We start from the raw sequence: 25,760 nt of genomic DNA on the forward strand, positions 1-25,760 counted from the left end.
GTTCATGTGCCCCCAGGGTTTACTGGGATGTAAAGGAAGCTGAAAAAAATGGGATTTGAGATGGGATGAGCTCTTGCTCTTGACCTGAGCAATGTCACCTTTAGGCAAGTCAGTGCTGGAATTCATCTTTTCTGGATAACACTTTCTATGTCTGCTTTCATCCTCTCCAGAAAAAAAGAAACAAAACAAACAAACAAACAAAAACCCAAGGAAGACAAAACACACACAGGCAAATCCAGTGAGGTTCTTACACCCTGCTTGGACAATCAGTTTGAAGTGCTGGTGCAAATCTGCTCAGGGAGAGGATGAACATCCTGTCCCTTGAGATGCTTTGGCCAAGGTTTAGGAGCCCTGACGTGTCCATACTTCCCAGAACAGAAGGATTCATTCCCTGGACATCTGATTGTATGGTTGTGGTTGTTATGGGGATGCTGAAGTGATTTCTGACAATATCAGAAAGGATCCAAGTGGTTTATTCCATTAATAGCCTCATCCATGTGGATAGTGAGAGCAGCTTAGAATGCTCAAATGAGATCCACCACCAGCCACGTGCTGAGTGCCTCAGCTGTTCTGACCACTTCCATCAACCTCTTCCCACTCTGCTGAGGGTGAGAGGGGCTCAGAATCTGGGATTCCTCTCCTGGAGGGAAAAAAAAATGCATGGAAACATGGTTTAACTCAGGCCAGAACAAGTGAAGTTGTCTCTTCCTGAATTCCCAGTAAATCTGGGGTGAAAGGGTTTTAACCTTTATAAAAATTTTTTACTCTGCTCCCATTTCCATCTATTCTGAAGCAGGGTGATAAGGCTGCAAACCAAACAGGCAGAAGCCACATTTTAATGGTGTAAAAATGTGTCCCTTTGAGGTGGTTGATGTCTTCCTTGCACTGTTTTTGCCATAAGGATGAGGTGGAATTCAGCATGAGTCAGGGTTTGGGATACCCGAGAGGGCATTTCCAAGTAAATCTACTCCTGTCTGGAAGGTAAAAATGCCCAGGCCTCATTCTCAATGTTTTTATTGGCTTTTATGAGTTGAGATGGGAGCTGGAGGACACTCCAGGCTGCCTGGGCTCTGCTGAGCTGAGGGAGAGAAGCCAAGGTGACAATTTTATATAACTCGCCTGTGGTCAGGAGCGGAGCCGCCGCCAGACGCTGGCTGGGCAAGGTATATTTAGAAATGAGTTAAATAGAGCGTTCAGCCACCTGGGATGGGAGCAGCAGCTCCAAGTGCTGCTGGAATCACACACGTGGGCTTCCCACAGCCATCATTCCCCGTGGCTCCCTGGGTGGAAAAGGGATGGAGGCACCCAGGGTGTCCTTGCTCCTTCTCTGCTCTCCACACTCTTCCCAACTCATCTGACTTTATCCTCACATGAAGCAACATCTGAACCTCCTCCAGTTTTGACATTGAGGAACTTTATTTGCAGCATGAAGAGTCCTGCAGGAAATGTTTTCAACCCATGGGAGTGGAAAAAGGAGATTAAACATAAAAGAAAGATAAAGTGCTGCATCTCAGAGCTGCGATACCTGCTCCCTAATGAAGGGATTTGTGCAGAGCCTCCCTGGAGAGGGGCTGAACATTGCTGCTCTTCCAGCCCAACCCTGGAGCCAGCAGCTTTGAATAGCAGCTTTATTCCCTGGAAAAAAGGAATCAAGAGGTTGATGCAGTAAAGTAGAGATGGTTGGGAAAGATCCTGGAGTCAGGGATGACTCAATGCTGCTCAACAGTTCCCCTTTCTTTCCCTTGGTTGCAAAGATCCATAAGCTACACTCGTGTTGTTCTCCAGGGTTTTTTTCTTTTTTCTCTTTTAGACCTTTTCTGCATACATTTGGAGGTTTCTGGATGAGCCTGTGTTTATTGATCCAGCTGCTCCCAGCTCCTTTCTCCAGCCTTCCATTAAATCTGGGCTCACACATTCTGCAGGTCTCCCTCAAGGTTTCTTGCTTGTGGAAACCAAATTATCACAACTGAGGCTGTTGGACATGAGACCACACTTGATATTTCATATTTTATTTAGTGCAGAGCAGCTCTATGTACCAGAGACTTTCTTTTCACTCTTGTTTTCCTCTGGCCTGTGGAGTGGGGAGGAAAAAGAAGGCTCCTGAATATCCTTTGATGCCTTCAGTGATCAGTGTATTTTAGGTTTTATTTCATTTCTTTACAAACAAATGTAAGAGAGATGGAATTTTCCGGGTTTTCCCTTTAAAGCAAAAAAAGGTCATGTTAATTAACCATCCTCATTCTGACAAGCAGTACTAAGGACTGAGTGAAGAATTTCTCCTGTTCCTGCCTGCGTGTGGGAGTTTGGATGATAAGGCTACTCCAAAGCACATAATCCCATCATTGTAATGTCTCTGGACTGTCATGTAAACTCAATAACGTGTCACTCTCGTCCTTTTTCTGCTATTAAATTAAATGAACTGGAGTTTGAAAAGGGAAGGTGACTAAGGGAAGGGAACTAACTCCTTAAATCCTGAATTCCAATAAGAGACATTCAGAAAAAGGTCCATGGAAATGTTCCCTGCCCTCTAAAACAAAGTGCTGAGTGATACCTAAAACAAATCTCTATCAGCTGGAAAAGCCACAGCTTCCTTTGTGTTTTTAATCCCTTTTTGTTCTGCTCATTTGGGGAAAGTGTTTCATTTGAAAAACACCTGCCCTCATTCAGAAAGGAATGAACCAGCATAATAAATTCCACTCCCTTGTCATTCATTGAACTGGCAGCTCTCGGAGTTTTTTTTTTTCTCCTTCCAACTGTTATAAAATAGACCAAAAGAGGGCTATTTTAGATCAATAATCCTTTTTTCCCCCTCTCCCTTGATACTCCAGGTCAGCTGGCAAATGGAGAATTGTTCTTTGCACAGTTCTAAAGCGCTCCCGTTATCGCCCATCGGAGACGGCCACTTGCCCCAGATAAGGGAGCCCTGTCTGAGCCAATGGGCAATAAAGGGAATTGCCTTTGGAACGAGCAGCTGTCAGGTCTGCCCTTGACAGTACCTTCTTCCCTGCTGCATCCCAGTCCTGCCTTTGGACGCCTTGGCACAGGGATGAGCAGCGCTCGGTCCCTCCCGGTTCCGTTCATTCCTGCTTCTCCTGCTCCCTTCCAGCCCGAGCTGTTCCTGCCGTGCTGCTCTGTGTCAGAAATCCATTAAGGAACTTTGCATTTTGATGGGAGATGTGGAAGTGCCATCTGCTACCCGACGGCTCCGCTTCCTGTGCTGCACAAATCCTGCCGAGCCCTGCCAGTGTCACCGCGAGCGCTCCATTCGCCGCTCGCGTTCCCGTTATTAGCAAATTAAGAGACACTTCCTGCTGTTGATTTCCTCATCTAAAGGCTGTGCTGGGACAAAAATCCCCCTGCTCCTGGGCCAGGATGCAATTTAGCCATAGCACTGATCTCTGCTGGGCTGAGACGGGTGTTATTCCACAGCTGGTGTTGTTCTCCACGTCCGTATTCCTAATGCTGGGAAAGGCATTTCCTTATTAAACAGCTTCATTTAAGTCTAATTAGAGAGAGGCCCACGGGTGACTCCAGAATATCCTCCCCTCCAGCGGCGCTCCCTGGAGCACCCTGGGACATGTGCTTGAGGAAATCTGACTGCAGGAAAAGCACAGGGCTCCAGCAGGGAAAGAGCCACTTTATTTGGGCATTAAATGCAGCCAGGCAGCAATTTCCATGCTGATGGAGAGCCTGGATACCACAAGGAATAGCACTGGAGTCATGATGGGCTTCCCGTGGAATGAGATATGGCTCGGGGTGATGGCACCAGCATCTGCCTCCTTGGGAAGATCTGAGATCCTGATCAGTGCCAGAATGTGGGGAGGGGAGGAGGGCAGCAATTCAGAGCAGCAGTTGGATGGTGTGGGCAGGGGTTTGAAGGCCTCCTGCTGCTTTCTCAAGGTACAAGAAGTTGGTCTGGTGCAAGGGGGGAATTTTCTGAAGATTGGGATTTCAAAGACTTCAAGCAGTGGCACAGGTTTCCCAGGGAAGTGTTGGAGTCCCCCTCCCTGGAAGGATCTAAAAGATGTGCAGATGTGGCAGCTGGGGACATGGTTTAGTGGTGGCCTTGACAGTGCTGGGTCAACAGTTGGACTCAATGATCTCTGAGGGCTTTCCAACCTAAACAATTCCATGATTCCATGACGCTTTTTTTATTTGCCATGCTGATGTTCATCTGGGTAACAGAGAAAAAGTGAGTTTTAGGTAGGGAAAACAATGCTTCTGTTTGGCTCTGGAAAAAAAAAAAGTTAAATGAGTACTATAAAATCATGGCATCACAGAATCTCCTGAGCTGAAAAGGAACCACAAGGATCATCTAAATCCAGCTCCTGTCTCTGCCCAGGATAATCCCAAAAATCCCAACCTGTGCCTGAGAACATTGTCCCCACATTAGGCTTAGACAACCTTCTTTTGGCCTCCAAGGATAGCAAAGATAGAGGAAGGGCTCAGCGGGATTGGGCACCCACTCCCACCCCAGTCTCCCTTCCCTGCTTCTCTGGAGTTGGATCATCTCTCCCAGCTTGTTCCCTGTCCATCACTCCTGGGCTCTCCTGCACCAAGACATTGCTGCAGACAGGTTGCAGAGGTTTTGAGAGGTAAGAGGAGTTGCAGTTACTTATTTGTATCCTTTTCTGCCCCAAAATGGACTTTATAATGACTTCTGTGAGTGCCATGACCAGTGGGAACAAAGCTCCCTCCTGCCATCTGGGAATGTCACTCACATTGGTGGCTTTGGATCAAGAGAAGGGTTTATGCCCCTCAAATCCCATCCAAAATACCCAGAGTTTCAATCATGTGGCCCCTTGGAGGCTCTGATTTCATATGGGGGAGGTTTCTGGGATATGTCCCTGCCAGATCCCAGCCCATCCTGGGGACCAGTGGGATGCGATGCTCCATCTCCATCCCCGTGCAGATCTTGGCAGGGACTGTCATTGTCCTATCAATGTGATTGGAAAAGGCAGAAAAAAAGAAGGGTTTGTTATGAGAAATGACCAGGAATGAGAGTCAGGTTTCCCGAAAACCTCTGACTCCTGTTTCCAATCCTGTCACGAAGCCAGGACTTGAAGGCTCTGCACAAACCTTTCACAGCTTCATTTGAGTGTCTCATTTTCTTGTATTGACCCAGAAGGGTTTGGGAGCTCGGTGAAATCAGTGCTTTTCTGTCAATTGATTCAGCCTCAAAGAAGCTGGCACTTAGAGCATTCCCCAGCACACACAGAAATCCTGAATATTGCTGCTTCAAGGGTTTGGGGTTTTGAAATCCATTTGGATTATTTAGCAGAAGCAAAAGGCTGCCCTGAGATCACAGAGCCCAGCCCAGACAGACACAGGATTTGTCCCTGGAGTCACAGCTGAGGTCAAGACAACCTTGTCTCCATCCAGAACTCGATTAGCAAAACCAAGAGTGAAATAAGAGGCAGGAGAATAAACCCTGACCCTACTCCCAGCACCAGGCTGGGGGTTATCAGAGGCACAGCTGGGCACAGGACCGCCCCAGTACTTCACAGTGTGTGTCTGTCAGAATCCAGACTGCTCTGCCTCTGAGGACTCCAGCCCACTTAGTTATTACTGGGTTTTTATCCAGGACAATGCTCACAAAACATCTCTCAGGGGCCTCACTGTGCTGTGAACCCATTGGACACCCACAGCTGTTCCCAGAGCTGGTGCCCTGAAGCAGCAAGGAGGGAATTCAGCTCCAAAATTCAGCCTGGGCAGGGACCCAGGGAGTTCAACCCAAATTCTCCCCATCCCTGGCACCCATCTGCCCACCAAATGCCATGGGGCAAGCACAGCTGGAGGAGCCCAACCTCTGCTGAACCCTCCCATGAGACGCTTGATGCTGATTGCCCACATGTATGGAATGCAGGACAGCCCCGTGTGGAATTCATATTCTTTGAAAAAATTCTTTTGCCCAGGATTTTTCTCCTGGGAAGCTGAGAAGCCTCAGAGAAAAGGAAAACAATTCTTATCTCATTTGCTTCTCCTGTGTTGTGCTCATCTGGAATGTGGTTGGAGATTGTTTACCCACAGGTGATTGTTTCATTGGATTCTGCTGGGAGTTGTTTTCACTCTTTGGCCAATCAGGGCCAAGCTGTGTCAGGAGTCTGGAAAGAGTCACAAGTTTTCGTTATTATCTTTTTAGCATTGAGTAATTATCCTTTCTGTATTCTTTAGTACAGGTAGTATAATATTGTCCCAGATTGCAAGGCAAGGTCTATTCTATTACCATCTCTATGGCAGTTGTCTTTTGTCAAGTGGGCAGCTTTTCCTTATCTCTTCCACACCCACTCCTCCCTCCAGGGGGACACCTGCTGATAACAGGCTGCATGTCACTGCATGGCTGATAAGAACTACAGCATCCCATTGGGAGATGTGAGCCCAGAGGGAGGAACCAAGCATTCCTGCCTGGATATAATCTGAGATTCTGGGACACCAGCCAAGCATTCCTACCTGGATATAATCTGGAGATTCTGGGACACCAGCCAAGCATTCCTACCTGGATATAATCTGAGATTCTGGAACACCAGCCAAGCATTCCTGCCTGGATATAATCTGAGATTCTGGAACACCAGCACACCTTCTGCACTGGATTCCCCAGAGGAACAGCAGCTGCCTCTTGCCCTGGATCTTCAGAGGCAGAAACTGCACCTTTCTCCAGGATCCCTGCTCCAGCAGAACCAGCCCTGACACTGCAGGAGGGCTGAGCCACAATTCCAATGGTTCTGCTGCCAACACCCTGACCCACAGGGTGTCAGGTTGGGTTCTGACTCTGGCACTGTTGGTTTGGTTCACTGCATTGTTCATTTTATCCTTTTATTTTCTTCGCTATTAAAGAACTGTTATTTCCTGCTCCCATATTTTTTTTTGCCTGAGAGCCCCTTAATTTAAATTTTATAGCAATTCAGAGGGGTGGGGAGGGTTCACATTCTCCATTTCAGGGGAGGCTCCTGCATTGCTTACCAGACACCTGTCTTTCCAAACTGAGACAAGTATTCTTTAATATAATATAGTACCATAAAGTAATAAATTAGCCTTCTGAGAACATGGAGTCAGATGCATCATTCCTGCCTTCATCAGGGCATTCCCTGAAAATACAACACCCTGGCACAGGGAATGATTGGTATTTGACTCTATGATTCAGAAGGTTGAACAATTGTTTTATTAAAACTATACTATATTACACTAATACTATATTATAACTATACTAAAGAGATACTATACTAAACTAAAGAATACTGAAGAATACTAAAAAAAGAACTTGTGACTGTCTGAGACAGCCAGGACACAGCTTTTGCCCAATTGGCTAAGGAAACACAACAACCTTAGCAGAATCCAATTGACAAATCACTTCAGGTAAATAAACAATTTTCTTAACACATTCTACGTATGTAAAAACAACAGCAGCAGAGAATAGAGATAAGATTTGTTTTCTCTTTCTCTGAGGTTCCTTGCTGGGACTCTGAGGAAATATCCTTGGGAAGTTGTGCCTGCCTGCTCTCTATGAAGAGAGCTGTGGCTACACACATGGCCTTCAAATCCCTGAGCTTCTCCAGAGGAAAATGTCTCTCCAAGGCTCTTCAAAATCCCAAATGTTGCTCCACCCTGTTCCATTGTGATTTCAGGGTTTACCCCAGAACCCTGGGTCCTCCCCTGCAGATTCCCTCCCAGGTGTGTCAGTCCCCTCTCCTTTCCCTCCCTGACCCCTCCCAGCACTGTCTGTCAGTCCTGGCATTCCAGAAGGGCATCAGTGATTGGCAGATCCAAAGGATGCCCTCTGTCCCTGGGGGGCATTGGGCCATCCAGGTGTCCTTTGTCCCTTTGTCCCTCCCCTCCTGTCCCTGCTTGGTGCCTCCCTGCCCCTTCCCTGCCCCTCTCCCCGGGGTTCAAAGGAGCAGCAGCCACGGGCTCAGGGAGTTCTGTGGGAGCTGGTGCTGCATTCAGAGGCCTGAGGGCCAGAATAAAGCTCTGGATCCAAACCCTCCATCAGAACCGACTCCTTTCCTTCACCATCGCCTTAAAGCTTCTCCACAGAGGGAAACCTGAGGAGCAGCCCCTGTTATGGGGGGAAGCTCCATCCCAGCACCACCAGAGCTCCTGCAGGCCTGGACTTGTCCCCACGTGCCCAGCTGCAGCATCTGAAATAAACAGGGCAGGTAATCTTCCTCCTTTTTAATGCCTTTCAGCTTGGGTGGGGAAAACCAACAGGTCCATGCTCACACCACCACTGCTCCCAGGAATGGCACCAAGAAGGAGAAAGAGTGCAGCTTTGTCTGCCAGTTTTCAGACAGTGCTGGAGGTCCCAGCCTCATGAATGCATCAAGATATTTTCTGATTTTTGATTTGACATTTGTGGTCCCCTGTCCAGCCGACATGTTTAGGTTAGGGTGAGGGGTTAAAAGTGTCTTAGTGGATACTGGATTCTGTTGCTCACATCTAGATACCACCTCAATCTGTCAATTTTGTGTTGGCTCGTTGTTTTTAGGGGTTTTTTGCTAGGTTTGGTGAGGGTTTTCTCCCATTGCATGCTGGATCTGATGTCATTTGCATGCTGGATCTGATGTCATTTGCATGCCAACTCGATGTCCCTTCCCCTTCACCATCCTGGTGCCATCCTCCAGGAAGCAGCAGGGTGCCACTCGCCAAAAAGGGGAATTCTTAACCATCAACAAGAAAATGACAGGTGATTACAACAACAGTTAGAACTCCACCCAGGCAGCAACTGGCCCAACCTGTTAACTCTGCAACCTTTTAAAAAAAATGGGCAGCTTTTCTACATATAACAGCACCCGGCCAGCCAAAAGTGTCTGTGGGGTGAAACACCACACACCCAGGCAGGCCAAAGTGTCTGTGGGGTGAAACACCACACACCCAGGCAGCCAAAAGTGTCTGTGGGGTGAAACACCACACACCCAGGCAGGCCAAAGTGTCTGTGGGGTGAAACACCACACACCCAGGCAGGCAAAAGTGTCTGTGGGTGAAACACCACACACCCAGGCAGCCCAAAGTGTCTGTGGGGTGAAATACCACACACCCAGCCAGCCCAAAGTGTCTGTGGGGTGAAACACCACAGTGCCACTGTTTGGTTCAGCAGCAGGGCCTGACAAGCTCAGGCACGTCCTGTCCACAATATTGGGAATATTCCAATGCCACCCTTAGCAGGCAGAGCCTCCTTTGGCAGAGCTGTCTCCCATCCGTGCTCCTGCTGCTCCCGGTTACCGATCCCCACCTCCTCCAGAGATAATTTCCCGGGGTCGTCAGATAAAATGAAGCAATTTGGAATAAATTGCGGTCACTTCAGACTTTTGCATTAAACTCTGAACTTTGGGAGCTTCTCTGCACTGGAGCTGTCAGTGATGGGCATCCCGAGGGAGTTTGTATTTATTTATATCCAAAGCCCTTCCTTGCAGAGCAACCTGCAGGGGGATGAGGAGATCAGTGGGAAGGAGGGAGAGGAGGGAGAAGAGGAAGAGCAAGGAATGTGTCTTTGGCCTTTCTTTCCTCTCTTAAAACCCAAAGGCAGCTCACAGCTTAATGACCTCAGTTCTTGCAGGAGGCCAGGAGAACGTCAGTGCAGGGTCAAATTCAGCAAAAATCACCCTTAAAGAGGATTTTCTGCCTCTGAAACTCCTAACTGAGGTTTGGGCTGTGTGTTACAGCAGGAGGGCAGGGCCTTTGCTCTCCCTGCAGTGTAGGGAACATGGGAAAACCTCCAAGGATCCCCCAAACCAGGAGATAAAGGAGAAAACACAATAAGGCTCCAAACATCATCTGCTTTCAGCAGCTTTTGTTATTGAGAGTGGGGAGGAGGCTGAAAGTTGTTATTTAGAGATATTTCATTTTAGCATCTTCTTAAATACATTTTTAACTCTGTTAAAAATCACATTTCTTGGTAAAAAAAAAGCTGAAAAATTAGGGAATCATGGGAAGGTTGGGCTGGAAGGGATCTTAGAGATCTCCTAGCTCCAACCCCCTGCCATGGGCAGGGATAAATGTCACACTTTAGTCCCCCCCTTTTTTTTCCTGATTTGCAGTACCTTGGATCACCCCTCAGTGAATCTCCCTCGAAGTTCTGGGAAACTTTAAATATTAAAGGAAGAAGGAGTTTATTTTTGACACCTCTTGCCCCAGCAGCTGCTGGAGCCGCAGCGTCCCCGTCCTCCCAGGGTGTGTCTGGAGTGAAGGGATGATGGAATTAGAGTCCAGCTCCATGACAAGCCCATCTGCTGGCGCTGGGCTGACCTACATGAGGTGAAATGAGATGTGCTGGGCTCCATCCAGCTCCTGCAGCAGGCACAGTGCCCCACTGCCAGCAGAAGGCAGCACTGTCCAGATGGAGGGATGGGGAATCCCACTGGGACAGGCACCACAGGCACCTTTTGGTTCCTATATCCAAATTCAACCCCATTTTGCTCACGTGTTTGAAAACTCACAGAAAATGGAAATAAAACATAAACAGGAGATTTATTTCCATTCACCTGAGCGCAGGTGCTGTTTGTTTTAGGAAAACTCCAAATAGACTGAATTTGGTGGTGCCTGATCCATGGCTTACACCCTACTAAAATTTGAAGACCTACAGATGCACTTTTTCTTCCTCATATTCCCAACCCATGCCTATTAGAGCAGATGGAAAGTTTACCCTTCCCAATCTCGTGCTATCTCTGCATGTAAATGAAGAAATTTGAGCTTAATACCTGTCAAGCCAACACCTTCCCCCAGGATTCAATTGACTTTGAAATTGTTCGCTTCAAAAAACACCCAAACAAACAGGGAAAGATCCCAAAAGGAAGAGAATTAATAAGGGCAGTGTTTTCTAATATGCACACTAAACAAATCCTTCAATCTAAATGAAATCTATATTGCAGGCATTTGCTGGTTTTGAGCTGAGGCTGGGCTGCTCTGGCTCCACATCCATCCGAATTTCATGCTTCCCTTTGAACCTGGCTTATCAGAAACGGTGCCTTTCTTTTCTCCCTGCCTTCCAGAGGGTTTTCAGAATTCAAGTCAAAGCAGGAGCCTACACAGAAAAAAAGAAATTAATTGTCCTGTGTCCTTGTGCCTCCCACATGTGTTTTGGTTAGGATGGCCAGGATTTGGGTATCACCCTGCCAAAATCCCAATCTTTTCCATCATCCAGGGGAAGAAATCCTGGGTTTGGGTGTTTTGAAGATTGCTATCAGGCAAATCTAATCTTGCACTCCCATGGCTGTCAGGGATTTATTCCTGTACCTGTGAAATTTGCATCTATGACAACAGGTTTCTGTCAATTTGGGGTGTTTCATCTCTCTCCACAAGGAACCTGAGCACTCATTCCACAGAGATAGGGTGCCCACAGCACTCTTTTTTTAATGGATTTGTACTTTTACCTCTTCCAGTGCAAAAAATCAAGGTTGTTCCTACTCAAAACAGCTTTTTGTTACCTCTGTAGGCAATGCAGGACATCCCCACCACCCTGCACATCATCCCCAGTTTGCCAGAGAGGGAATTAGGAATAAAATTCCTGACCTGTTCCATTCTTTCTGGGACACCTTGTCCACCAGCCACTGCTTTGCTGTGTTGAGCAAACCAAGCCTGAGATATTTTCCCGGTGGATTTGGTTCTCTTCAGTTTTCTGCCATGAAATGCAGCATTTTGGATCAGATACTTGGAGATGTGGCTCCAGTGAGCACCCGACTGTCACTGTTTTCTGATTCCTGGTGGTGTTTGGAACAGGCTGCTCAGAGGGGGTGTGGATGTCCCATCCCTGGAAGAGTCCAAGGCCAGGCTGGATGCAGTTTGGAGCCATCTGGGATAGTGGAAGGTTCCCATGGCAAGGAGTGGATCAAGATGAGCTTTAAGGTCCATTCCCAGCCAGACCATTCCATGACCCTGTGACTGATGTCTGTGGGATCACCATGGTGGCATTACAGGCAGGGAAACTGCCACAATCCATGAAGGACCTTCCACAATCCATGAAGGACCTTCCAGCCCATCCCTGATTTTGAAATTTCCCAAACCTGTTCCCAAACCCGTTCCCAAGCCCAGTGGGAAGCCAGCAGAGATGGAAACCCTGCAAACCACCATGAGCAGGAATGAGGGGGCAAACCCTGCAAAATCCCTGCTGGAGCAGAGCAGGAAACCATGGAGAGGACAATTTTTATTTCCATTCTCCGTGGTTGGTGGGTTCTGAGCACCGCCCGTGTCTGTGGAATTTGCAGACAACCCCAACAAGGGAAGAGAGGAGAATCTTGACTCCAGGTTTCAGAAGGCTGATTTATTATTTTATGATATATATTATATTAAAAGAAAATGATATATTGAAACTACACTAAAGAAAGAGAAAGGAGACATCAGAAGGCTAGCAAAGAAAGGAATGAAAAATAAAATCTTGTGACTGCTCACAGCCTCAACACAGCTGGCTGTCATTGGTCATCAAGCAAAAACAATTCATATGCTGGGTAAACAATTCTCCAAATCACATTCCAAAGGAGCAAAACATGGAGAAGGTGAAGCTTCCCAGCTTCTCAGGAGAAAAGATCCTAACGAAAGGATTTTTCAGAAAATATTGTCTGTGACACATGTCCTGCAGCCACACCCAGGAATTCCAGCAGGGGCAGAGGAGCAGATGGCAGCAGTTGTTCCACTGGCTGCCTGCACCTGCCACATGAGCTCCTTCCCCTCCCGAGCTGCAGGAGCTTCCAAGTGCTCCTGAAAGCAGAAGGAGTTGGAAGTTTGTGGAAATTAGTAAAGTAAGAAGATTTTTGGAAAGCTGGGAAAGCAGGCTTTAGAAACAGAAAGAACAGAAAATTTCGAGCTGCAAAGTCCAAAAGTAGAAGAAGTTACAATGGTACAGCAAGTAAGGACATGGAACAATAGCTTGAGTTTTAGGCTTGGTTAAGATAGATCTCAAGACTGCAGAACAATATGTTTAGTAAGATAGTAGAAGGTTTTAAGCTTACTAATGGTGTACTGTGTATTGTTAATAGAAAGCAGACAAGCCAGCATTGTGTGAAGCAGGTGTATGTGTGCCTGTAGTAATTGGTTAAAACAAATGTCTGTAAGCTTTAGCAATGTGCTACTGGCTAGGAAGTTTTAAAAATGTTCTGTAACAAAGCAACCCTTGGCTGCTGCTGCTGTACATGAGCTCTGCCATCCCTCTGTTGTCTCAGCCATGTCGTGAGGCTGATGCTGCAATAAAGCTCAAGGGCTGTACCCCAGCACTCCTGTCCTGTTGGTGAAAAGGAAAAACACCAGCAGAGAAGTTGGCTGCTCCCTCCCCATGCCATGATGGACATGGATTTAGGGAGTGGCCTTGGGGAAGATCAGAAGAACCACACTAGAGGGCCTGGATGCTGTGGGGTGGGAAAAGATTGGAGGGCTGGAAGAAGAGGTGCTTGGAGACCTGGACATAAACTCCTCTCCTGTAACAATGTAGAGGATGGAGGGAAATTCCCACAGCGGTTTTTAAGCCTCCTCTCCTTTGCACCAAGGAGAATTTGGTGGATCTGAGACTGTTTTTGCCCCACAGGCTGGATTTGCTCATCCCAGAGGTCTTGGCTTCCCCATGTAATAAAAAATCAAGATCCCAAACCATCACTGGTTATTCCTGCAGATATTTCCATGCACACCCTGGCCCTGCTGGAGCTGAGTTTGTTATCAGCTTAATAGGGCCAAGACTTCAATTCATCCTGGCAATAAACTGCAGAAATATTGGTGCTCCTGCCTTTTCTAATCTAATAATTTTTTTTCCTTCCAGAGGAGGCCATTCCCTAGCCCTGAGATAGTCTCCCAGCCCAGCATGTGGAATTACAGATACTGCCAGCACCTATTAACTGTACAAATCTTTGCATTGATAAGTGAGGGAGAGATTTATGTCTTGAAATGAGAAATTCTATCCCCAACAACAAAATTGAGCCAGTGGATCAATCCAGATCAGAGTCTGTCGAGGAAGTGACTGCAGCAATTGACATTAATTGTTGTCTCTGGCATTTCAGCAGCCTGCCAGGAATACTGGGCCAGAGGGATGGAGCTTCTCCCTGGCCCTTGGGGCACTTCTGGCCATGGCCAAGCCACTCTGGCAAATTATTGGGGAATATTTACGGAGCTTCCTTGGTGGCGCATTCTGGCACCTTGAAGGAGATGAATCAAAAATCTCTTCCCAGGGCTAAATGTGCTTTAAGAGCAGCCTGTCCTTGCATACCAATTGCCTAATAAGCCCCAAACTGGATTTGCTCAGATTAATTCCCATACACTTCATTTACTGCTGCATTTTATCCAGCAGCCTTCCATCCCCAGGCAGAATTCCTGTAAATGTGACCACTCCTGGGATCCTGCCACATCCACCCAGCGCCCCAAAATCAAAACCCTGAGGGCTTGAACCCCAAAATAATCCTCAACCTTAATGTTCACTGGGTGTTTTTAGAGGAGCTTTGCTGCTTTGATTTGCATTTTTTATCCCAGAGCCCAGTTTTTGGGATGCCCCTGGGTAACCTGTACAAGCTGGCAGGGCTGGGGATGTCTTGTAGTCTGAGCTCTTGTCCCCAAGCCATCAAATCCACCTAAACTATTCCTGACAGCTGCTTGTCCAAGCTCTTGGATGGAGCCCACAGCCTCCCCAGGTGACAGTTCCCACATCAAAGCTGAGCTCTGCAGGTCCTCTCATCCTAATGTGCCCTGGAGGAGATTCTGAGACATCACTAAAACTTTGTAGGTGTTTAATCTTCGTTATGGAGCAGCCCTGAACTGCTGGCAGGGTAAAAGATGGGTCTCCAGATTCAGCTCTGCTGGTCCCAGGAGGTTTGGGATGTTCTGCAAAGCCCTATCACCCCCAGGCACTGTCTAGGGCAAAAACTCTGGTTTTGTTAAGGAGGAAATCCATTTTTAGGTCTAAAAGTTGCAGAAAAAAAAAAGGGCTGGAAAGTTCTACCTCATTCCTAAATGCTGAGAAAGAAAATGAACCAAATCCTGCAATTCTCTATTCAGTGTTTGTGTCACCCATCACTGGGGCATTTCCCAGGGATAAACAAGGACCCTGACCAAGCACCCCTTGACCATCCAGGAAGCAAACCCCAAAAAATTAGAAACTCCTTGAATTGTCCTGGGTATTTTCAAGTGACCCAGCAGGACTAAGAGAATCCTCAGGAGCAAACAAGAGGAATTCACCCTCTCCTTCAGCTCTCACTGCACAGGTTTGCTCCATTTTGCAAAACCAAATCTTCTGTGCCAGAAAATGAAAAGGAATTGTTCCTCTGGAGGCTGGAAGGGCTCCAGAGAAGAGCTGTGCCATGAGGGAAGCTTTGTGAGCTGCCTCACGTGGGATGAGGTTAAGGGAAGGGAGCAGGGACAGCCCTGAGCTGGGGATTGCTCATTCCTGCTCCAGGCTCTGGCTATAAATAAAGACCAGGATCTAAGGCAAATGAAAAAGGAACAATGACTGGGTTTATTCTGCTTCATCAATGACAGGACAGCTTTAAAGAGACACAAGAACAATACAGGAAAAAACAAGGCTGGTTTCCTAGAAATGAAGGCTGAGCTAAAGATAAAACAGGGTTTGCCCAAATTGTCTCTTTTCTGGCCATTTCCAAGGAGAGTTGCTGGGCTTCAGTGTGAAATGCAAGGGAAGAGGAGGCTTCAAGGAGGGAATGAGAGGTGTCAGAGATGTCATGGCCTCTCTGGGGCCTCTCCAGTCTGTTCCCAGCTGAGCACTGCCAGAAGTGTTGGGTATGGCCCAGCCAGGATGGGCTCCAGCAGCTGTAACAAACCCAGAGCAGACACCCAGGCATTGATCACATGGAATAGGAAGGTGCTGACACAAGTGGGGTTTTGTGCCACATTTTGTTCCATCCCATGAGCTGCCATGGGGCTTCCACTCCCCCCAAAATGGCCTGGGATGGGCCTGAAGCCTATCATGGGGAAGACATCTGTCATTAGACCCCACATGCTTCAAAGGGATTTCTGAGGAAAGGTCTGAGGATTTAATTTTAAAGGGATTTCCAAGGAAAGATCTTGTGCAGCCTCAGAGATGGAGTGTCCAGTTCTGGGCCCTCAGTTTGGGAAGGACCTTGAGCTCAAATGCATCCAGGGGAGGCAGCGAGGCTGGACAGGGAACACAAACCCAGTGAGGAACCCCTGAGGGAGCTGGGGGTGCTCAGCCTGGACAAAAGGAGACTCAGGGGTGCCCCCATCACTGCACAGCTCCTGAAAGGTGCCTGTGCTCAGCTGGGGCTGGGCTCTTTCTCCAGGCAGCACTGACAGAACCAGAGCACACAGCCTCGAGCTGCACCAAGGGAAATACAGGTTGGATAGCAGGAAAAAGTTTTTTACAGAAAGAGTGATAAAGTTCTGGAATGTTCTGCCCAGGGAGGTGCTGGAGTCCCCATCCCTGGGTGTGTTTAACAAAGCCTGGATGTGGCACTGGGTGCCAGGGTTGAGTTGAGGTGTTGGGGCAGGGTTGGACTCCATGATCTTGAAGGTCTCTTTCAATGATTCTGTGAGTTCTGTGACTGTGGGACTTTGATAAATAGACATTCACCCTTCCTGTGATGCAAGGCCTTTGTTCCCTTAGACTTTCACCTTTTCCTGTCCCCTGCACCCATTGAGGGTTCCCATTCCTTCCTCCTGCCCCATATCATAGAATCAGGTTGGAAAAAACCTTTAAGGTCATCCAAACCAACCATTCCCCCACAACTGCCAAGGCCACCACTGACCACATCCCCAAGTGCCACATCCACCCAGCTTTTAAATCCCTCCAGAGACTGCACCCCTGCCCTGTGATGCTGCTGCACATTTGGCAGCCTATACATATAAATGTAGTATATATATAATCCTTTGACCACACATATAACCCAACCACTGATAGCTGCTGGAAATTTGTTGAGTTCATCACACCAGAGGGCTTTTTTCTATTTTATTTTCCATAGCATTTTGGATTGGAGACAGAGGAACCTAAAAGGGGGGTGCCAAAAGAAATCTCATGCCATTTGATGGTTCTGGTTTTAATATCATATAACATGATAAATGGCAGAGCACTAAGACAAGGGCTGTCCTTGTCCTTGTGCTGCAGATCCCACCCAGCCTGGCAGGGATTGCTGCCACCCCTGAGCAGCCTGGGAAGCCCTTTGGTGGCCACAGCATCTGTCACTGCAGATGCCAGCAGGGATGTTCCAGTGCAGCACTGGGGATCCACAGGGTGGGATGTGTAGCTATGATATTTTCTGAAAAATCCTTTCCTCAGGATTTTTCCTCCTGAGAAGCTGAGAGGCCTCAGGAACAAAATGCAAACAATGGTTATCTGCTGCTGTGGAATGCAACAGGTGCATCTGGGATTGGCCCATGTTGGTTGTTTCTAATTAATGGCCAATCACAGCCCAGCTGGGACTCTCTGTCTGAGACACAAGCCTTTGTTATCATTCTTTTTATTTCTATTCTTAGTCAGCCTTCTGATGAAATCCTTTTTTCTATTCTTTTAGTATAGTTTTAATACAATATATATCATAAAATAATAAATCAGCCTTCTGAAACATGGAGTCAGATCCTCATCTCTTCCCTCATCCTGGGACCCCTGTGAACACGGTCACAGGGCTGAGCTTCCAGGGGTGCCCCATCTGCATCCAGGACCATGCACCCAGACACAGAGAAGGGACCTGGGGCTGTCACCTGGCTCTGGTCACCAAGGAGAGCACAGCAAATCTCATCACTGCTTTCTGAAAGATGAAAGCAAATGGAGCCCAAATTCTCCTTTTCTTTGTCCAAAGGGGGTGATGTTTGAGCAATTCCACCCACAACAAAAGCCCAGCAACTGCTGCTCTCCTCATTCAGGGAGCTGCTGCTGCAGTTTTGGGGACCTTGGAATGTGTTACTTGTAAATTCTTGCACCTTTCTGGGAAAAAGTGCCTCATCCTTTCTTATCACAAGGTAAAGGTGTTTTTCTCCCACAACAGAAGCTGAAAGATTCTCATACTTTGTTGCACTAGCTGGACTATAGGGAGAGAAAGGACATTTAATGTTTCAGGTAGATGTCCAAGAAAATCAAAAGACTCCAATAAAAGAAAATTCAGCCAGCTCAGCTTGTCTCTCCCTGCTGTAAAGAGATGAGGTTCAGCAAAGGTGAAGCAACTTATTTTGTTCCTGGTTTTAAAAATAACTCTCTCAACCTAAGCAAATGAGCTTTGAGAATCCTTAATTGTTTGGTGCTGTCAGTAATGAACCCAGCCCCTTTTAATCAGCCACTGCCTGTGGGAAGGAAACAAAAATATGGGGGCTCCCACCCTCACCCCTTTTCTGGCATAGTTTTGCCTGGTTTGGTTAATTTTTGGGGTGAGGGGTTCTTTTGGAGGTGCTGCTGAACCTGTGCTGGCTTTGCAAGGGTGGGAGCAGAAGCAGCTCTGATGAGCCTTGTCACCAGCCAAAACAGGGGCCAAAGTTGGAAATAAAAGAGTTGCAGCTTCAGAGATTGGGCTGTAGGCAGGAGGTGGGATATGGAGAGAGGTGTCAGCCCAGCCTGAGGAGTTACCACCCCTCTGGAACATCCAGAGTGGGACACACGGGCTCTACCCATGACCCTGTGTGGCATTCACATTCTCTGAAAAAATTCTTTTGCCCAGGATTTTTCTCCTGGGAAGCTGAGAAGCCTCAGAGAAAGGGAAAACAATTCTTATCTCATTTGCTTCTCCTGCGTTGTGCTCATCTGGAATGTGGTTGGAGATTGTTTATGCACAGGTGATTGTTCCATTGGATGCTGCTGGGAGTTGTTTTGGCTCTTTGGCCAATCAGGGCCAAGCTGTGTCGGGACTCCGGAAAGAGTCAGGAGTTTTCATTATTATCTTTTTAGCATTGAATATCTTTTCTGTATAGTATAGTATAGTATTTTTTAATCTAATCTAGTCTCATAAAATAATAAATTAGCCTTCTGAGAACATGGAGTCAGATACATCATTCCTGCCTTCGTTGGGGCATCCCTCAAACACAATAGCCCTGGGCCTGGCTGGCACCTCCTCACCTCCCCTTACAGAGGAGGCTGTCACCCTGACACTGCCTGGAGGTGACACTGCCTGCTTTGTTTCCAGCAGGGAATCCTCCCCCAGCTTCTTTCTCACCTCTCTGTGTGTGGTTGGAATTTTCCCCCATTCCCCTGGGGATGGCAGAGATAACAAGCAGATGTGAGCAGGAAATCAGTGCTTTCCTTCTGGGTGCATCTCCAGGCACAGCTCTCAAGGCACTCTGGGCACCTCTCAGAGCTCCCTTCACCCTCAGCATTAAAAAGTCACTTTTCTCACAGCTGTGTCTAAGTCAAGTGTCCCATAACTTGTGGTGCTTGTGGCTCTGATCTACTTGAAGGTGTTTCCACCCTAAACTATTCCCAAATTCTACAGCAGCCTTCAAGGCCAATTTCTGCACCGTGGTTTGCACGTGGCTCAAATTCACAGCTTCCTGCTATTGGGGGATATTGGAGCCAGAAGATTTCCATCTTGCTGAATTCCTCACTTTGAAATGAAATAAAATAAAATTTTTAAAAACTTAAATAAATCAATAAAATAATAAATCAATAAAATAAATAAAATAATAAATAAAATTTTTAAAATTTTTGGAAAGTAAAGTACTCTGGATGAGATAAATGTCACTCCAGCAGTTGTGGATGGACAGACACTGTCCTGCCTCCACCAGCATTTCTCCTTGTCTTCCCACAGCCCCTCTCACCCCATACACATTTATAAAGTGAGATAAAAACAGTTTTAACATATCAGACCCCATGAATAATGTACTGGAAAAGCCTCGGTGCAGCCAAGCTGTCCATGCCATCAATATGATAAATGCAGGTACAGTTGTTTTAATTGTTGGGATTGTGTTGGGGTGCAAACACATCTGTGCTTCACCTGGGGGGACGTTAATGCTGTCCTGATCCTGACAGAGCCTCTCACTCACACACCACCATCCCACTGCCTGCAGCTGGAGGGCTGGGAAGAGCCAGAATGGACTGGGAAGAGCCAAAATGTGTTTGGAATAGCCAGAATGGGCTGGGAACAGGCAGGATGGGTTGGGAATGGGCAGGATGGGTTGGGAACAGGCAGGAATGGTTGGGAATGGGCAGGATGGGTTGGGAACAGGCACAATGGGTTGGGAACAGGCAGCAATGGTTGGGAACAGGCAGGAATGGTTTGGAACGGGCAGGAATGGTTGGGAACAGGCAGGAATGGTTGGGAATGGGCAGGAATGGTTGGGAATGGGCAGGATGGGTTGGGAACAGGCAGGAATGGTTGGGAACAGGCACAATGGGTTGGGAACAGGCAGAATGGGCTGGGAACAGACAGGAATGCTTGGGAACAGCAAAGGGTGAAGGCATGGACAGCTTAGCTCCTTGTTCTTCCAGGGAAACTGGGAGCTGGGCACTGCCTCATGCCCCAACCCTTTTATTGGTGATCCCAAAGCCCAGGAGAGGCTCAGAGCTGGTGTGGGGTATTACACAGAGTGTAGGGTTTGTCCAGAACTGTAGTTTGAAGGGTGTCTATTGTATCCTTCACATCACCTCAAAGATCTTGGCTTGGCCTTCCCATTTCTGCTGGAGAGCACAGGGAAGCTCATCTCCATCCCTGCCCCCATCCTGGCAGAGGTGGGAAGGAGCGTGGAAAAACCTGGGACAGTAGAAGGTGTGCCTGGCCAAAGAAGGGGAAAAAGATTGGCTTTAAGGTCCCTTCCAACCCAAACCAACCTGGGGTTCTGGGATATGGTGACATCAGCCCTGTGGTTTGGACTGACAATCACCCTGCAGGGAAAGGGGCCACACTGAACATGTCAGATCTGCTTCCACTCTGGACATGGCAGCTCCATTCCCATCCTGGAATATGACAACTCTGTTCCCACTCTGGAATTCAGCAGCTCCATTCCCACTCTGGAATTCAGCAGTTCCATTCCCACTCTGGAATGTGACAGTTCCATTCCCACTCTGGAATTCAGCAGCTCCATTCCCACTCTGGAACGTGACAGTTCCATTCCCACTCTGGAATTCAGCAGTTCCATTCCCACTCTGGAACGTGACAGTTCCATTCCCACTCTGGAATTCAGCAGCTCCATTCCCACTCTGGAATGTGACAGTTCCATTCCCACTCTGGAATTCAGCAATGTCATTCCCACTCTGGAATGTGCCAGTGCCATTCCCACTCTGGAATGTGACAGTTCCATTCCCACTCTGGAATCCAGCAGTGCCATTCCCACTCTGGAATTCAGCAGCTCCGTTCCCACTCTGGAATGTGACCATTCCATTCCCACTCTGGAATGTGACAGTTCCATTCCCACTCTGGAATTCAGCAGCTCCATTCCCACTCTGGAATTCAGCAGCTCCATTCCCACTCTGGAATGTGACAGTTCCATTCCCACTCTGGAATTCAGCAGCTCCATTCCCACTCTGGAATGTGCCAGTTCCATTCCCAGTCTGAAATTCAGCAGTTCCATTCCCACTCTGGAATTCAGCAGTGCCATTCCCACTCTGGAATGTGACAGTTCCATTCCCACTCTGGAATGTGACAGTTCCATTCCCACTCTGGAATTCAGCAGTGCCATTCCCACTCTGGAATTCAGCAGTGCCATTCCCACTCTGGAATGTGACAGTTCCATTCCCACTCTGGAATTCAGCAGCTCCATTCCCACTCTGGAATGTGACAGTTCCATTCCCACTCTGGAATTCAGCAGTTCCATTCCCAGTCTGGAATGTGACAGCTCCATTCCCACTCTGGAATTCAGCAGTTCCATTCCCACTCTGGAATGTGACCGTTCCATTCCCACTCTGGAATATGACAGTTCCATTCCCACTCTGGAATTCAGCAGTTCCATTCCCACTCTGGAATGTGACAGTTCCATTCCCACTCTGGAATTCAGCAGTGCCATTCCCACTCTGGAATGTGACAGTTCCATTCCCACTCTGGAATTCAGCAGCTCTGTTCCCACTCTGGAATTCAGCAGTGCCATTCCCACTCTGGAATGTAACAGTTCCATTCCCACTCTGGAATTCAGCAGTGCCATTCCCACTCTGGAATGTAACAGTTCCATTCCCACTCTGGAATTCAGCAGTGCCATTCCCACTCTGGAATGTAACAGTTCCATTCCCACTCTGGAATTCAGCAGTTCCATTCCCACTCTGGAATTCAGCAGTGCCATTCCCTCTCTGCTCTGTTTTGCCGTTCCGCAGCCGCCGCGGGCTCGGGCCAGAGGCAGCAGTAAAATATCTCTGTAATAAACGGAACCATTTGGCTCCTGGAGCCGGTGCCAGCTTTTATAACAATTTCCATCTTAAGCTGGCTCAATCCATATTTAATGAAATCTTCTATAAACCCTTTAACAGCCCTCAATTCATTTCGAGTGGTAAATGAGTCAGCACTTCGAAATGATGAGCAGGATTCAGACTCTGCTGCCGTTACTTAAGGAGAAGAACTGATTCTTTTTTAATGCTTTTTCTCCTAAATAATGTTTCCTTTTCATTTTTTTCTCTCTTTTTTTTTTTTTTTGGTTGCTGCTGTGATGCTGCTCGATAGAGGTGAGGGCAGGCACAGGGGCATGAATGCCCCAAGTCTGGCACCATCCTCTGTCCTTGCAGACAGACCTGACCAGCCCAGACTGATTTATCTGCCTATCCCTCATCCAATCTCTTGGCTGGGTCAGCTCCAAACAGGATTCATCTCTCCCTGCCTCAGTTTCCCATTTACTTCATGCTACCATCCTCCTGCCAGACATTTTGGAGAGCTCTGGAGGGCCATCCCAACTCTCTGTGCAGCCTGATTTCCTCTAGCATGGAATGTGGAAACATTCCGGGGGGAGGGATCACATCCACCAAGCACAGCCCACCTGAGGAGCAATCATCTGCCCTGCTATTCCCATTTTCCCTTGGAATCAGACAGCAAAATCCCCTGAAGAGCTGGAGTCTCAGGGAAAGGCATATACCAGCTGTGTAATCACCACTCCACGGTACCTGCTCATTTGAATAATGAAATGGCATCTTTGTTAAAGGCAAGGAGACTTCCAAGCTGTCTTGTTCTGCAGCTCACCTATAAAAGCCAAGCAAGCTTTGCAAAACATTTCAATTCTCCTGATCACTGTAATTACTGGCCAGGATCCAGCTCTGCTCTCTGCTCAGCTTTGCCAGCAGGTTACACACGAGGGCTGTGGGCACAGGCTCTGAAATAAAGTGAATCATGGCTTGGTTTATTTTAGAAAGTGCCTTTATTTTGCGTGATATTGATTTTTTTTTCTCTTATTCCACACACGCAAAGCAAGCCCTGCCTGTGTGGGGTTGTGTCCGTGCCTTTCTGGTTGGGGTGAGCTGAGGCTGAAGATGTGTGTCACTGGCTGCAGCATAAAATCGAGTCAGAAATCTCCTCAGGGCATTTAAATATTGCCTTTAAGTGGCACTGTGTGGGTGATGGTGGCACTAACACTGTCCTAAGACAGCGGTGACTGTGCCATGGGGTCGAGTCACCTCAAACACTTCCATGGCAGGATTTCCTACACCCCCCTGGCTCCAGCCATGGAGTATTTCCAATTAACTCTGCATTTCAATGGCCTGAATCCTGCTGAACTCAGAGCAGATGCAGGGCAGTCCCTTCTCCTTTATTCCAGCACTCTGGAGCCAGCAGCCCCAGGGGCCTTCTGGGCAGCCTTGGGCAGGGGCTGTGCTTGGGAGGTTGGGGAAGGAGGTGAAGTGGCCACACTGGACCTGACTTGGAATGAGGGGACAGTTTGGGGCCTGGTATCTGCTCATCCCAAGTGCCAGGTGAGGTGTGGAGCTGTCTGCGAGGTCAGCACCCTGTGGGACAGCTGAAATCACAGAATCATTGAATCATTTGGCTGGCAAAGATCTCTAAGATCATCGAGTCCAAGGGCTGAACTAAAATTGTCAAGTCCACCACTATCCCATGTCCCAAGTGGCATTTCCACATGGGTTTTTAATCCCTCCAGGGATGGAGAATCCACCACTGCAGCTGTGCCAGGGCTGGGCAGCTCTTCCCATAAATAAATTTTCATTAATAAATAAATTTTATTAATTATTATAATTATATATATTATTAATTAATTTATTAAATTTTCCCACTAAACCTCCCCTGGCCCAGCCTGAGGCCGTTCCCTCTGCTCCTGTCCCTGTTCCCTGGAGCAGAGCCCAACCCCCCTGGCTGTGCCCTCCTGGCAGGAGCTGTGCAGAGCCACAAAGGCCCCCTGAGCCTCCTTTGCTCCAGGCTCAGCCCCTGCCCAGCTCTCTCAGGGATTCTCCATTCCCTTCCCAGCTCTGTTCCCTTCTCTGGACACACTCCAGCACCTCAGTGTCCTTCCTGCAGTGTTGCAAGGCTGCAAAAGAAAAGAAAACCCACTTGCTGCCCTCACTGTTTGCAGCATTTTCCTCCAGGAACATCTGGAAGGAGCAATTTCCAGTTGGGATAATGATGGATTCCTGCTGCTGTGCCAGCCCCAGGTGAGATTGTCTCGGACACCCACAGGACACTTTTAATATCCACTGCTGGAAAAGGCTGGAGTGGCCCTGGAACAGCTGCCACAAAGAGCAGCCTGAGTGTCCTTGAAAAGGGAGAGCAGTCCCAGGAAGGGGAAGGATCAGAGGCTCCTCCAGCCTCCCCGGGCAGAGGGGACCCGGCTGCTCTCTATAAATGTGTCAGGGAAGAGAAACAAAGGGAGGAAATCATGGCTGAAGTTAAAGGCCACAATTAAACAGCAGCTAAATTTAGACTGTGAGACAAAGGAAAAGGCCTAAAAGACAAAGCAGTTTGGTTCAGAAGCAGCTGAACTCCTTGGAAGACTGAGCTTGATCTGTTGGAGAATGGGATGAGGACAGACCTGTCCCAGTGGTTCCTCCCACAGCTCCTGGTCAAGGCCAAGCCCTGGGAGATGAGCAGGAGCCATTGCAAAGCACCCAAGGAGCAAAACAGCAGCACAGCCCAAATCCAGCAGGAATCTTCCAATCCAGATTGCCAAGTTATTCCAAGGGAATTTTCCTGCAGCTGTTCCAGGAGTGCCCCTGCTAATGAGAGAGGGAGATGTTAACACAAGGGCTGGGTTTAAATTGTTAATCCCGCCCCAAACCCATCAGTGAGGAGCACAGCTGCCAAAACCAGTTGCCTCCCAGCTGATCCCATGTATCTTTCATGTGACTGCAGTGGTGGCCACCGTGCTGGGATGGGACCTGTCACTGGTTTGGAGCCCGCAGGAGCACCAGGGAGGGCTTTGTTAAACAAAAGCCATCACAAGCTGTTCCCTTCTACACACATCACCCTGCCTAAATGGCACTTAATGGAATAATGAACCACGGGGAGACACAGACAAGGAAACGTCATTAAATCTGCTTAAAAATGGATCAAATGCTGAATCAATTCCCATTAGTGGATGCACGGATATTTCACATATCCTTAGGAGTTTTATTAGGCATTCATGCAGAATCTGAGGTAATGATGGTGATTTCCCCCCAAACTGCTCTCTTTCTAATAAAAACCAGCAGGACCAAGGAGCCAGGACTTTATTCTCTCACGCCTCTTTTTTTTTAAAGCATTTTATGAAATATTTAAGCCATGTCTTTTGCTTCTCGTGGTCATGCCCTTATTGTGTCAAGTCAAATTAGTTAAGTATACAAATGAGAGTAAACAAAGGTGACAGATAAATGAAACACATGGCTCCCAAAGTGTCAGAGGTCCCCTCTGTGTGGTCAATCCAGAGGTTCCTCAATGGGCTCTTCCCTGTGAGAAGTTGAGAGGAAGAAGCTCCGAGCTTCAAACCAAGTTCCTCAAAGCACCAGATGTGTT

This window comes from Agelaius tricolor, unplaced genomic scaffold, assembly GCF_023055355.1.
Source record: "Agelaius tricolor isolate 1412-34295 unplaced genomic scaffold, bAgeTri1.0.p SCAF_29, whole genome shotgun sequence".
In the NCBI taxonomy this organism is placed as follows: domain Eukaryota; kingdom Metazoa; phylum Chordata; class Aves; order Passeriformes; family Icteridae; genus Agelaius; species Agelaius tricolor.